Here is a 13,790-nt window from a genome sequence, read left to right on the forward strand (position 1 = left end):
GGCTCATATTAAAATACAAACTAGCATGCTTTTAAAACACTAATGTTCTGACTTAAATTTGGGAAATTCAGATTTAAGGTACCCATGGCATACTGATTTCTGTGCCTTATACATATATTTTATGGTGGGACACAAGAACTTTCCTTATATTATCACATAGCAATAAGCCAGACATAATACTGTACTACTAGGCAAGAATTATTTTACAAATGTGGCTTAATGATATGCAGGTCTAGAAAAATTTTGTATACTAATTATTATAAACTATCAGATTATATTATATGTCAAGATGAACACAAGAAGTTCCCAGGCCACTGGGTGATTTTGCATTTAGTCATCTGAAAAGCAAATATCTGTCGTATGGGTAGTTTTATTTTAAGTTCATAATATCTGTGGTTAATTTTAAATATTTCACCTATCACCTGGCAATCCCGCATTCTTAATACTGTAAATAAAATAAATCAGTTTAAAAAAAATCACCATTTAATGTTCTTAGTAACAGCTAAAAGCTCAATAAAATCTCCAGGAGGAAGAGAAACCAGGAAATGTATCTGACCACCCAATTTAGCCCTGAACCATTGTTTAATTAAAAAACAACAAAATAACAGGTTCCCTGAAATATCAAAATACTCCAGCCATTGATTAAATGGAACCAGAGTACTTAACATCTCATTTGACCATTAGAATTAAAACCATTATCTCATGTTTTCAGAATTACTTGTGTAACCCAGTACATAAGCATCCACAGTGCTCTGATAAATGTGCAAGATAAGGCAGCAACAAGTAAAATAACTTCAGTGTTTAGTGAGAGTCCATGGGTTTTCCACTACCTACACATTGTTCTTAAATGCTGACTGTGATCTAAACACATCAACTAACTGCTCAGAAGACAGAGGCAAAGAATAAGGTGACAAAATTAATCCTTTCTACTCTGCTCCCTCTGCCTAGCCAGAATACACAGACATGCAGAATTCAACTTGACCACCAATTTACAGGGAGAAGTAAGAAACCTGTTGGTGAAAGAACTTTAAACCTAATGATGTGGCAAACATAAACCTCTCTGAAATTTTTTCAGTTCAAAAGGTCCAAATGACCCCATTTGACTCCTAATTGGTTCCTATTTAATCAGAGAAGTGATGACTGCTGTTAATAGTAGCAGGGTCCTTCACATATTCCAGCCTGTCCACCATATGCACAAGAGAGAATCCCCTTCTAGCTACCACTGTAGCTATAACCCCTTAGTCACATTTAAAGTGGAGTAATGGGGAGGAGTAAGCACATCAGAATCTGACCCTTAGGTTTTCTTTCTTTCTTTGGGAAAATTAAAACAGCAGTAAGGGCACAACATGATGTGGGAAAGATGTTTATTGAATAGATATGAAACACCAAAGTTACACATTTCTTGTAGCCATGGTATTAATAAGCTTGTAAAGGAAAGACTTCGGCAGAAACCATCTCTAATCTTTTTTGTTAAGGAAAATATTGGACCAGATGTCTGGCTGGTGTAAATTGGCAAAACTGCACTGAAATTAATAAAGCTATGCCAATTTACACCAGTTTAAGATCCACTGAATGCACCAAGGGAGAAGTAAGCAAGCAGCTGTGATTCACAGGTGTGTCTCTAAGTCACAATGCCACTCCAGGCTATTCCTGAGGTGATGCGCTTTACACACCACTCCTTGCTCAGGGATGCGCCTAAATTGACTACAAAGTCATTAGCAAATACAGCAGACAGTAGATCACTTCTGGGCTTAGTTTACTCAGCCTACTTCTACCACAGTACCACTACTGCTAATAATCCCATCCTAGCCAATCTCACCACCTTTCTTAATTACTCTTACCCCAGCCCTGTAGTCTGTGCAATTGATGTACTTCTGACACAGACCCTACTGGTCAATGAGCTTCCTCTGCCAAGCTATTTTGTCATTACAATCAGGTTGCTATTAGTCAATACATTAATGTTACAAAGTTGTCTCAATTTCCTGTTCCATTTAAATTCTGGGTTGTCCTTTCAGTTCAGGTGACAAACAGTTTTGTTAAGATACAGACAAAATGACATCTTTTTGGTCAGCATACAGACCACAATATTTCTCAACTGGACCTTTGAATAAGACTATTATTCTGATTTCTTTTTTACACAATTCACCTCACACCCAATATTTAACAAAGCTCAGTGCTCCTTGATAAAGAGCATTTCAATTTCCTTCCAGTTAACATGCAATACTTCAAAAGATTCCTTTGAAACTGGATGGGGGTCTTGTTAAGTGAAAGTATCCCTATTTGCATACAACTTCAAGTAACACTTTCAGAAGACATTCATTTTCCAGGTGAGGCTGTCTCAGCAAACTGAAATCTTACAGCAATTTAATCATTCTGACCCCCTGCAGGTTTGTGCATTCCCTTTGCCTGAATGGTTGGTCCTGAGACACAATGCAACTCCTTTTGGTCACACCCTTAACATTACTCTCTTTCTTTAATAATTTCACTTCCTGTTGAATCCTCAGGATTTAAATCGCCTCAGTTTTAAAAATCTGCAGATGAAAAACATAGTCTGATCATATGGAAAAAGTAAAATATTAATGGTATCAGCAAAATAAGTGTACAAAAGTTATAGGAATATAGGGCTCTTCAGGGAAAAGATGGGCAATTGTTTTATTTGAGAAGAAAATAATCTTTAATACAATGGTATTTTTAGCATGCCCTGACAACAATACAGTATAGTTCTGCTTTTCAGTGGGTAAACCACTGACTGCTTCAATCACTATTCAGAGTATCAATCCTGTAATGAGTTCAGAAACTTGTTAGTGTACTTCAGAAAAGCCCATTGCTCATTTCCTGAGCTTGCTTCCTGCTTTCTACAGAAAAAAAAAAGAGAGAAAATACTGCCCCCTTCATTTGTGGGAAGATTGCTGCATTACAGCATTTTGAGACTTTCCTCATTTTGAAAGGCTTCTAGGCAAGGTTTCTTTGTAAGCCAAAGCATCACTTATTGGAGTTCAGATACAGGTTTGGAGAAATCTTGCCAGTTTATTTAAAAGGTTAATATTTCACATGACTCTTTTATGGTTTCCAGAGAATTTAATGACCAATTAATCTAAAAAAGAATTTCTCCAAACCCTGAACAGTTGCTTCATGTCTTTCTTTTTCAAGGGTTTAGGCAGTCAAATATGCGACTGAAGCCAAAGCTGTTGTCACGATTGAGTTCTAATGCAATGCCTTGGACCCAATCAGATCAGTGTCTCTTTGTGCTCGTAGTCACTGTACCAACATGCAGAAAGACATCGGTCTGGCTCCAAAAAACGTACAATCTAATTGGAGGGGTAGCCCACGCACACAGGAGGACCAAACTATACTGCAAAGTGACAGGGAGAGATTACTCCAACAAGAGCTGCAGAGAATGGAAGGACACTTTTATTAAAGACCTACACCGAAGGAAAGGAACTAAATAACACACATACACAGTATTGAGCAATGTAATCAAATGGCGAAAACTATCTCATTAAAGTGAGTTTATTTTCATCTAATCTTCTTATCACCATCCTAATATTATTTTCATATAGCTATTTGGTGTGAGATCTGGAATGGGTGGGTGGCAGGGGAACTGGTCCACTAATATCTTTGTTTTAAGAACTGATCCGCAAAATAACATATTTGAGAACCACTTTCTATATCTCACTGTCCTTCCTGCCCAAAAACAGGAAAAGTTTTCAGATCTGTCTGAAAACTCAGACTATGTTCCATTTAACATAAGCACAATGGCAACATAAAAGTGTTGACTTTTATTTTTGATATGCATGACGTTATGAAGCTTTACGAACAAAATACGAAGTAGACATTTACTGATATGTTATAATTCTGTCACCATTTCCCTTCCCTCAACATATTATTCTGTGCAACCAGTCAGGTTATTTTAATCACACAGCACTATTTTCCTCCTGCTGAAAAGAGATTCCTGGTAAGACTAGTGATATTGCTGTCCCCTTATTTTTTTTACTTTTTGAGGAGGAGAATGAATTAAAAACTATGAGATTGTGAAACCTAACATGACATCCTTCCATAGAATTATATAAGCCTGGAATAGTAGAAAATGGACAGCAGTGACAAAACAGCTGTGAATGTTGTTTAGCAAAAACTGTTGTTGTAAAACTTTCACATCATTTGTAAAATAGACACTATTTTCAGCTGTCACTAATCCTGCAATACAATGAACATACTACACAAACACCCATTAGTACTTTGCTGCCACAAGTAGTGGTCTATTTCTTTTTGCGGGCATATTTTTAAATAACTACAGACAGACTAGATCCACGTAAGTAGCTCTCTCTGATGTTAACAGAGATTTCTGTGCATAAACAATAGTTAAATGCTAGAATATAAAGCATTTATTGTTACACTCTATAGCACTAGGCAGTAGCATAATTCAGTTGAGTGAACTGATACAAATTCCACTCCTGTGGATGTCTTATATCTTAAATGTAATATATTATGGGTAAGGCTGTAAGAAAGTTGTGGGGGTAGGGGGTGGCTCAGAAGTTCCAATCACAGTCTGTTAAAATTGTGATTAAAGTAAGTTGCGGACAGGCCAGATTTGAGTGGCGTTGCAACAGGGTTGGCATTTCAAATTTCAAAGGGGGAGGGTGCAAATATTCATTGTGTCCAGGGCTGCTTAATGTTACCTAGCAGCTCTGTGTTCTTGGGGAACCAAGGCGCAGTACCCAGCCTGTCTGACTCATGAAAGACCTTCCGCCCCCCCCCCCCCCCCCCCGCAGCCTCTCCTTGAACCAAATTGATCAGAAGAAAGACTTACAAAAAGCAATGAAAAGGCAGTGGGAGACACACCTAAACCCCTGGGACAAGGGTGACAGGATTAAGGAAACTCCACTAGCCTCATTTGTATCGTAGATGGGACAAGGAGGCATCTCCATTAGCATACAGAATGGAGAACAGAGATTCCAAGGCAAGAACCGCATGGAACTCTGGGTCCAGAAAAGCAGGGAAGCACTGCATGATGGGGAATCTCTGCTCCAGATGGTAATGAACCCACGGCCTGCACACACCCAGTTCAGTAGTTATCAGTCCAATTCTAGTAATAAATCCTTTATTGGTATCCAAAATAGTGAAGCTCCCTAATTGCATTGTGAGCTCCCTACAAGGAACACCATCCATAGCCAGGAATGATCAGCACCCATTGTCTAGCCTGAACAAAACAACTTTGGTATACTCCCTTGAGCCATCAGCTTACACATAAACAAATCCAGTGTTTTCCCTTGAACCACTGGTGTTTCTCTATGAAGACCCCTACCCGTGCTCAAGTAAGTGTTCTGATGCCTGGATCCAAATCTGCATCAGTTCCATTGGACTTCATCTTCTCCTGACTGATCATGCTGGGGGCTCTGCCTGTCTCCAGCACTCCAGACCCTCAGCTACCATCACCACCTGGGACCCTGGATCGATTCAAGCTTCACAGAGTGGTGAGAATCCAGCTCTCTCTCTCTCTAGGTATAACCTTCTGACCCTGACTTGTGTGATCACTTATAGTTTTCTAAACCTGACCTTTATAATCAAATTTAAGTTAGATTTAATATTATAGTTGTTTTGTTTGTTTGGCTCCCCTATGGTTATTAACTGGCAATAAATAACTTTCATGATTAAGCTGGTTGCTTCTCTCTCTCTCTATTCCAGTAGGGTGCCCATGGCATATGAGGGTGGCAGCTTGGCGGTGCTGTTCGAACCAGCCTGCTGAATCCAGGGACATATAAGGGGTCAGCTTGGGAGTGCTGATTAACCCACTCCTCTCAGATGTGCTCTGTTAGTGTGTGTGTGTGTTTGTATCTGATTCTGGGGTTGGAAGAACCCAGCCCTGGGGAACCTAGGTCCTGCAGGATAGCTCCATTGGGAGGGAACTTGCAGCAGGGATAATTAGAGCTCTGTTTGAGAACAAAAGTGACACAAGCAGTACATTGACAGAAGTACAGACCACCACCCCTGGCCACCCCGCCCCAGAAAAGTAACCCTAATAAATGAGCATACCCCAAAGCAATGGGAAAAGCTGGTAACGTTAGGCCCAGTGTGGCCACCCAGTGCTGGGACCATATGTTGGGGGAAGGTGTTTTAGAGTCTTACTCTCCCTGTCCCACATCCAGCCCTGTTCCCCCCACAAGAGAGTTGCCATTGCAGACCAGAGCAGGCAGGAGCACACAGACTAGGCACCTCTGCCCACCTATTTTTCAAAGATAATATAGCATAGAACTTACACAAGATCACTTCAGGTACAGCTGGGTATAGAAACTTGGTTTATAATTAAACACAGCACACTGTCTTTCAGAAATAACTTGCTGTAACTTATATTAGCACAGTGTGACTCAGTCACCCTCTAGCAGCTACAGGTTTAAGTCTCCTACTGTTTATTTCCTGGTTCTTTAGCTTTAGTGAAGATGCTTATACTGTTATATCTGGTGATACTGGGTTCAGTCCCTGAAGAGCAGTGGTTTTCAAACTGCATGTCGTGACCTGGGTCACGGAATGTAAGGCACTAGGTCACAATGGCTCTGGTCAGCACCACTGACCGGGCCATTAAAAGTCCCATCAGCAGTGCTGCCCGGCTAAGGCAGGCTAGTTCCTAACTGTTCTGACACTGCGCTGTGCCCTGGAAGCAGCCAGCAGCAGGTCTGGCTCCTAGGCAGGGGGCCACAAGGCTTCGTGTGCTGCCCCTGCCCTGCCTATGCCTACGAGCGAGAGCCACGCAGAGCGACTTGCACACCTCCACCCAGAAGCCGGACCTGCTGCGGGCCGCTTCCAAGGCACAGCATTGTCTGCAGCGCCGGGACAGGCAGGAAGCCTGCCTTATCATCCCCGCTGTGCTGCTGCCTGAGAGCTGCCCGAGGTAAGCCCACACCCCAACCCCGTGCCCCAACCCCCTGCCCCAGCCCTGAACCCCCCAACCCAAAGTCCCCTCCTGCACCCCAAACCCCTCATCCCCTGCCCCCCCAGAGCCTGCACCCCCAGCCCAAAGCCCTGACCACCTCCTGCACCCCAACCCCCTGCCCCAGCCCAGAGCTTCCTCCCACACCCTGAGCCCCTCATTCACAGCCCCACCCCACAGTCCTTACCCCGACACTCCAACCCTGAGCCCCTCCAACACCCCAAACCCCTCACCCCCAGCTCCATTGGGTCATGGGCATCAACAATTTTCTTCAACTGGATTGCCAGAAAAAAAGTGTAAAAACCACAGCTGTAGAGACCCAAACAAGTACTCTGTTATGTTTAGCTATGCGGTTTAGATCACAATCTATTCCCAGAGCCAGGAATAAAAAACAAGAATTTTGGCAGCTGGCATTCCTGTGCTGTCTCACAAATACTTGTGTAACCCACTAGTAATAGGTGTGTTGTGTCTTCCTGTTTGGGCTGGTCCATGCAGAGAAGACCAATATGCATTTTCTCTCATCTTCTATAGCAGAAATGGTCTGTCTTGTGGTTTTAAAAGTTGTGGGATCCAACCTTGATCTTGACTCATGGCTGGAGAGAGAGATATATGTATAAAAGTTAACATAAGAACCTTGGTGTAACTAGTAGAATGATTTTATATTGCAAAACATTACATTTAGAGGTGAATATGGATTCTGTGCTAGTATTTGCTTTACTGATTTTTTTTAATTATTGGTGTTTGGTTAATGGAAAGCAGCGTGTAATGACAGGTTTCAGAGTAGCAGTCGTGTTAGTCTGTATCCGCAAAAAGAATAGGAGGACTTGTGGCACCTTAGAGACTAACAAATTTATTTGAGCATAAGCTTTCGTGAGCTACAGCTCACTTCATCAGATGTGTCCAGAGAGTGGATGCCCTGCCTGTGTGAGCTATGAAAAGGTCAGAACTTGATTTAATAAACTTATATTTCCAGAAAGCAAGCCTGATTCTCAAAGGTGTAACTTTATTGCTTGAGGGGACTGGATACTACCAGGCATTGTTAATAAGGTATAGAACCTTTCACCAATACACAACTAGTCTGAATCTTGCCCAGCTCAGATGGGATTAAAAGTTATTCTCATTTCATTGGTATCCCCTATACAAGATGAGTTTGGTGAGTCTGTGCTCCAACTCCCATGTCACAAACTCCCTACCATGGATGCGCTATTTTGTAAGTTGTTCATGGCAGAGATTGTCTCTTATTATGTGTTTCTACAGTGACTATCACAATGGGCCCCTGAGCTCTGTCGTGTCCTCTACATACCTCCTAACATTTCAAGTGGCTAAAGTGGGATGCAGTGCCCCTCAGGTGTGGTCCATCCATCCCTGTGTAGATGGAGATAGAGGGAAGGGTGGGCAAAAGTTGATTGGCATTGCAACCTAGTGCATGAGGTTACAACACCACTCAGACTTGGCCTGGCCACTCCTCCATAGATGCTGAGAGAGGGGTGACCGGGCCACACCTGAGTGGTGCTGCAATTCTGTGTGCCAGGTCACACCACCTCTCAGCTTGGCGTCCCTCTCAAATGCCACGGGCAAACTATCCCTTTTGCCCCCACCTCCCAGGAGACCCTGACTGTGGGAAATGTTCTGTTCCAGCCAGGACAGGGAGTTTTCAGGGATCGAAGTTGGACAGTCTTGTAAAACCTAGGACTGTTGAGAGGTTTGCCTCTAGCAAGAGTGCCTGTAGTAGGGGCCAAAATTGCATTACTCACTCAAAATTTGTGAGACTTAGCAACACTATAATGTCATATATACAGGCACTGCATGAATTCAAAAAACAGAATACAAACCAAAAAGCCTCCATATCTTCAATATTTTTGAAGATTTTTTGTTGAAGAATGGCCATCATGTGCCAGCAATGCCCCTCTGCCATGTACATTGGCCAAACCAGACAGTCTCTATGTAAAAGGATAAATGGACACAATTCAGACATCAGGAATGGTAACATACAAAAGCCAGTAGGAGAACACTTCCATCTTCCTGGACACTGAATATCAGATTTAAAAGTAACCATTCTTCAACAAAAAAACTTAAAAAACAGACTTCAAAGAGAAATTGCTGAGCTACAATTCATTTACAAATGTAACACCATCAATTTGGGCTCGAATAGGGACCGGGAGTGGCTGGCTCATTACAAAAGCAATTTTTGCTCTCTTGGTATTGACACCTCCTCATCAATTATTGCGAGTGGACAACATTCACCCTGACTAAATTGGCCTTCAACATTGGTTCTCCACTTGTAAGGTAACTTCCTTCTCTTGATGTGCCAATATATATTTATGCCTGTATCTATAATATTCACTCCATGCATCTGAAGAAGTGGGTTTTTTACCTACGAAAGCTTATGCCCAAATAAATCTGTTAGTCTTTAAGGTGCCACTGGACTCCTCATAGTTTCTATAAATAGGCAATGTTATTTGTGCATCAGGTCATTATGGAAAATAAAGAGATTGCTGGAAATATCACAGGATCAATAATGAACCCAAGGTGAACAGCAGAGAAAATCACAAATACCATAAAATGATTTTAGCATAATTAAATTACATTCAGACAACACATTTTCCTCCAGGAAGGTAAGAATGAAAACAACTTAATCTAAACTTTGCCCCACTTGCCTGGAACAAGTAATGTGTTTGACAGGAGAATAAAATATCATTAGATTGTTATGAGCATCTTGGTAAAGAATTGACAAACAAATGTTGGATGGGTTCCATAAAGATACTTAGGCACCTAAGTCCCATTTTTAGGCTCCACTGCAATCCAGAAAACTCCCACTTGGGTGCCGCCTAAACCTGAAGACCCAAAATTCACTTGGTGCCTAAGTTTTTGCAGTAAAAGTTCCTGAGGTGCCTGTTTCTGCCTCAGAGCATGCACACTGCTGTACCACTCTAGGTACTCAGATGCCTATCTCCTGTCTAAATCCCAGACAGATTCACAAATCAGGGAAAAGATAGGCAGCTGAATGCCTAAATTGCGTGTGGGGCCTGATCTGGTAGGCATGCTCAGAGGCAGCCTAACAGTATACAAAACCATCACAGGTGAATTCGCTCATCACCTGTAGCTTAGCAGTTAGGATACACTCCCATGATGTAGGAGAGCCCTAGTTCAAATCTCCCCTCCCCTCCCACTTGCTGAGGAGAAGGGATTTGAACAGGGATCTATCACTGCTCTGGTGAGTGCTCTGTCTAGAAAGCCATTCTAATGCTGTCTCTGGTCAAACTAATAGTTAACTACTTGATTATTTTATTAAAGTGAAACAACTTCAACAGGAGAGCTTGAGAGCACCTCCCACAAACACCCCATACCTCAATGGTTAGCTCACTCACCTCAGAAGTGGCAGATCCCTGTTCAAATCCTTTCTCCTCAGTAGGCAGAGGGAGAACTTGAACCAGGGGTCTCCCATATCTTAGGTAAGTACGTTAACCACTGGGCTGAAGGTAATGAGGTAGGTTTTCATCCTTCCCCAGCTGTTTTATATAGAATCAGGTGGCCTCTGACGCTGAGCCAGTATACCAGATTGGGCCCTGCACATGACTTAGGCAGCCGAACACCTAGCATCTCCTGGTTCATGAATCACAAGCAGAGATAGGTACCTCCCTGCAGCTTGGACTTAGGCGTCTGTCTCCATAGAGAAGAGGGATTTAAGATGCATCTCTGTTGGCATCATCTCCCCTTGGCTAGCTTCCTAGCATGCTGGCTTCGAGGATTGCATTCTAAGGCATAAAAAAAAGGAGTACTTGTGGCACCTTAGAGACTAACAAATTTATTTGAGCATAAGCTTTCGTGAGCTACAGCTCACTTCATCCGATGAAGTGAGCTGTAACTCACGAAAGCTTATGCTCAAATAAATTTGTTAGTCTCTAAGGTGCCATAAGTACTGCTTTTCTTTTTGCGAATACAGACTAACACGGCTGCTACTCTGAAACCTGTCATTCTAAGGCATCACTCTCTACCCATTCATTGTACAAGCTGCCTAATTCAGGCCTTGTGGATTACAGTGTGGTTCCTGTGATTTTCCAAAGCCTAAAAATTAGACACTGGGACACTGAGCATCAAGTGCCTAATTCCCTTGGTGGATCTGGGCCCCATAAGCCTAGCTTTGTAAGCTTTCATGGCACTTTTGCAAGATTGGTTAAAAGTAAGATTAAACAAATATGTAATGTAACTAAATTTAATAATTTAACTCTAACAATGTAAATATGCACAAACATATTTAGAGAGAATTATGGTAACTACATTTATTAGATTTAAAAGTATATAAATCAAACAGCACTTATATAATCATCAAAGATTTTCAATTAAGAAAAATAAAAATACTCATCGTTATTGTATTAAGTGTTATAAATAATGGTAATTCATAAATAAAATGTCTAATGTAATGAATAGCATTAAAAATCTGGATATTTTATATTTAAAAATACCATAAAACAAAATAAAGCACCACTATTTTATAGATTAAAAAAAATCTCCTCAAATTATGCAATCTAGGTCAAATTCTGCTCCCAGTTGAAACTGTGTAAGTCTGGAATAACTCTTAATCTACCTCTGCACTTTGAGCGGGAGGTGTGAGTCCTAGCTTGCACAGAGATACCCGTGCTAAAAATATCACTGTAGCTGGGATAGCAAGGGTAGCGGCTATACTGCTCTTTGTAGCGCGCTATCGCTCAAGCAGAGCTAGCGTGTGTATGTCGACACAAACTGGGAATCACAGCTGGCTCCCAGTTTGCAGGTAGCCTATAAATCATCTGAGAAAATCCAGATTTACACCAGAGTAACTGAGCAGAATTTAGTACTGAGCACTGATAGCTGTTCTTACCTGATTTGTGTGGACTGGATAAACTCTTATAGACTACATATACCATTCGGAGAAACATTTGCCAGTAGCTGAAATCATATTTATAATTGGTTTTGCTAATTAGGTCAGCAGAGAATGAGATAAAGTAATTATCCAAGTCTTCAATCCCATGAGAAAGATTGTTTGTGTGCCACAGAAATCTGTCAGGCATATAAACTTTAATACCATTCATAAAGAGAGAATTTAGACTGACCTTTTAGAGAGAGAATAGTAGTAATGTATTTGTGTAGATATTATATTGGGAAACTGACAAAAAAAATCAGGAGTTTGAAAGAGGAAATTGTTGTTTGGACAAAAATACAGGAGCCTGGGGGAAGATGCTGATTTTTCCAGTGAAAGTGATCAGACAAGAACAAAAGAGAGTCTTTCAGTGTGGACTGAAGCAGGGAAGTGTAAATCTTTGTGACTCTGCAAGGGAACATAAAAGCCAAAAGCAAAATCTTGTCTCCAACACCAAAGCTTGATGACACTATCCACTCCAGTTCCTGAATAAGAGGGTCACAAAAATGTCACCTCCACTGCAAAACATTAAGAGTACTAAGAACTCGGCTTGAAGTGTATAAGAGTTTTGTGCTATGTAAAAGCATGCCGGTCCTCAAACCTTACAAAAAATAATGTATAACTCTCATCTGCCATTTAATGAATGGGATACATTCTGTCCTCAGTTACCCCATAAAATGCTACATATGTCAGTGGATCTTCACAAGTGTAAATAAAGGTAGAATTTAGTCTATGTATCAATTCTGCTAAAAATCCCTACATAATCTACTATAATCTAAATCTACAGTAATCGCTACTAAAATAGCCTGAGAGGCCATTTTTCTGTGCTTGCAAAAGCTTACATCATATAACAAATAAACCAGTTGTTACTTGGAAATAAATAAGCTAACAGAAGGGCATGTTGTCTGCTAATAAAGTCAATGTTACTGTTGTTAACATGTAAATGATTTTAATTAGTTATAACAGCATCACTAATGACATAAAGGAATGATAAGAGTAGGCTAGCAGATACTTCTGCTTTACAAAACTAATCTCTTTTTCATAGTGAAGGAATTATATGTAAACTCGTAATTCCTATGATGGCATGGTAACAGGAGTTATCTCACTTTTAAAAGTGCTTATCTTAACAAAATGCTTATGTTAAAGAAGAAGTGGAAAGGTTTTAACTAACTGAGACCAAGTGACTTGTAAGGAGTTAACCAGTCTCAGCTGATTCAGGGACAAAGGAGGTAAAGGCTCTCTAAAAAAATCCAGTTTTAGCTCTTTGAGACAGATGGAGGTTGTTTGTTCAGCTCTCTGGTCTGGACACAATTTGTCTGAAAGGGTCCCTAAAAGCACAGTTTGGATAAGAGTCTATTTTCCTGCCTCTGTATGTGTGTGGTGGGTTTAGTATTTTGTTATTTATTATTATTAGATTGTGCTATTTTGAGGGTCACAGTATTACTGTGGCATTAATGTTTCTTTGTATTCTATGAGATAAAATAAGAAATTAATGTCAGGCTTTAAAAAGAAATCCTACAAACATGCTCAGGATTTTTATGATGAGGGACCATCCTGCTTCTACTGTGAATGTGGAATGTCTTTGTCCATCTCCTGCCCTGTCCTCTGTCTTTTCCCTAGTATAATCTCAGAGTTACAGACACCTCAGGAATGTAGGTTGTTCGTAACTCTGAAATGTTCGTTACTCTGAACACAACATTATGGTTGTTCTAAGTTTACAACTGAACATTGACTTAAAACATTGACTTTGAAACTTTATTATGCAGAAGGAAAATGCTGCTTCCTCCTCCCCCTTTTTTAAAGTAGTTTACATTTATCATATTACTGCACTGTATTTGCTTTTTTTTTTTTTTTGGTCTCCGCTACTGTGTACTTCCAGTTCCAAATGAGGTGTGTGGTTGACTGGTCATTTCATAACTGGTGTTTGTAACTCTGGGTTCTACTACATGTTTCTTCTCTATCAGGCTGGTT

The 13,790-nt window shown here is 40.8% G+C and overlaps 1 protein-coding gene across 1 annotated transcript in view; it reads right to left on the bottom strand.

The window, feature by feature from the left end:
- ANKRD33B (ankyrin repeat domain 33B) overlaps nucleotides 1-13,790 on the bottom strand; it is a 102,182-nt gene that overhangs the window by 45,803 nt on the left and 42,589 nt on the right. The window lies entirely within an intron of this gene.

Source organism: Dermochelys coriacea, chromosome 2 (assembly GCF_009764565.3).
Source record: "Dermochelys coriacea isolate rDerCor1 chromosome 2, rDerCor1.pri.v4, whole genome shotgun sequence".
NCBI lineage: Eukaryota > Metazoa > Chordata > Testudines > Dermochelyidae > Dermochelys > Dermochelys coriacea.